Below are 2,377 nucleotides of genomic sequence, written 5' to 3' on the forward strand. Positions count from 1 at the left end.
TCCTTCACAATTCAAAATAATCCAACATCATTTCCCAATCATCTTTCCACAACAATCAAATAACATACTTCTTATGCTCACATGCATATATATATATGTACATATCCATATAAATAACACCAACATAATTTACATCCTTACCATAAAATGGCCCTTTTGATTTCGAAGTCCTGTTGGCACAAATAAGGGGTGCTTCTCGAAACCCTCGAGACGGTGAACACAACTACGGAATCAATTTGGATTTTCTACGGTTGAGTCACAAGATAATTAGAGTTGAAATAAGGCTAGGGTTTCTTATTTTCAATAATTTGATGATAATTGATGGATATGAGACCAATTATATGTATATAATGACCAATTTTCGTCCATGAGGTGATGGAAAATGACCATATTGCCCTTAAAATTTTAAGCAAATCTGAATCTGTCCATGGTGGACTGTTTTGACAAGCTAAAGTAGATCGACCATAACTCTTTGCTCCGATATCAGATTTGGGTGAAATTGGTATCGTTGGAAAGATAATTCAAAGGGATTTCATTTCATCTAAATTACACCACCCAGTTCGTCCTGTAAAAGGATTTATGATCGTTTGAAGTTGACCCTAAAAATCTATTTTGAGAGGCTGAAGTAAAACGAGTATAACTCCTTACTCAGATGTTGTATTTGGATGAAACCAATTGCATTGGAAAGAAAACTCAAATATCTTTCTTTTGATAGGTGGTAGATCTCCCAGTTCATTATATTGAGAGAGTTATGATCGTTCAAATTTCACCCAAAAAACTGGCAGGCCTCAGTAGTTTGTGTGCAGGAAATTTTCCTGCACATTTACTGTTCACAACATCCCGGCCACCGTTTTATAGTTTCGAACGTTCTCGATTATATCTGAAACTTATCCGTTTTTGGAAATCTTTATATCGTTGGAAATCGTATTCAATAACCTTCGTATGGAACCATCGACGGGAAAATTCCGGTATAAATAAAATAAAAAATTAATTTCATATAAATAAGACCAATACACGTACTTGAATACGCCAATACATGTACTTGAATATGGGGAGTTACAGCAAAGACCCCCGTGGGCAACATAAGGCGATGATGAGTTGAGAGAAAATGAAAATGAGAGAGTCTTATTGGTGAAAATCTTTGCAGGCACCATAAGGCGATGGTGAGTGGAGAGAAATAAAAATGAGAGAGTCTTATTGGTGAAAACCTTTGCAGGCACCATAAGGCGATGGTGAGGGGAGAGAAATAAAAATGAGAGAGTCTTATTGGTGAAAACCCTCACGGGCACCGTAAGGCGATGGAGAGTTCAAGAGAAAAGCAAAAAGTGAAAAGAAAGAGATTTGTTGATGAAAGTCTTTTAAGATGACGTCAATCAAATGTGATGTATGAGTCCAATGGATTTGAAGAAGTGGCTCAGCGGCAAAAGGCACGAAATCAACAACAAATGGGGAGTTTGGATAGGAAGATCAGGCAGCTCAATCCAAAATGCATGTCATACTCATTGGAGTTGGTTGTCGTATTCAGATAAGTTTTGTTTTTGAATATGGGACATTGCCATTTTCTTTCATTTACATATTCATGCTTTTTGTCCTTTTATTTCATTTATCAAAATAAAAGTCACCATCATTTCTTTACATTTTAACTCAAGTCTGTATCAAAACAAGCGAGAAAGGATTTCAAAATTTACTACCAGTCTTTCCAATTATACGAGGAAAAGCCAAGGCACAGCACAGGAAAGAAATATGATCGTAATTCAACACAAAACAAAGGAAGTCTATCGACCGACAGGCTGTTGGATTCGTGGAAGCATTCAGATTTGGGAAATGGTGCACCTCAGAGGCATGGTAAAATGAAAGCCCATTGGTCGAGTCAGAACTCACTTTCCGCAATCTGGATTCAGGTCAATGATGCGGCAAGAGACGGCAAGTGTTAGAGATTTGGGAACAAAGATGAAAGGAACGAGTGCTGGGCAGATACCTGAGAAGCCAAAATCTGCAAGCCAGCACTAAGTTTATAACTGACAAATTTTCTTTGTTGATATAGGGGAAAATTTGCTTCACTTAATTCAGCTATCATTGGAAATGCACATCCATGGGATTTTACTTTTGTTCAGGACCCTCCTAAAAAATGGCATTTTACTTTATGTTAGTACCCTTCTGAAAAATGGGATTTTACTTTCTGCTCAGGACCCTCCTGAAAAATGGGATTTTACTTTATGTTCAGGACCCTCCTGAAAAATGGGATTTTACTTTTGTTTAGGACCCTCCTGAAAATGAGATTTTACTTCTGTTCAGGACCCTCCTGAAAAATGGGATTTTACTTTCTGTTCAAGACCCTCCTGAAAAATGGGATTTTACTTTCTGTTCAGGACCCTCT

The sequence above is a fragment of the Capsicum annuum genome, chromosome 12 (genome assembly GCF_002878395.1).
Source record: "Capsicum annuum cultivar UCD-10X-F1 chromosome 12, UCD10Xv1.1, whole genome shotgun sequence".
In the NCBI taxonomy this organism is placed as follows: Eukaryota; Viridiplantae; Streptophyta; class Magnoliopsida; order Solanales; family Solanaceae; genus Capsicum; species Capsicum annuum.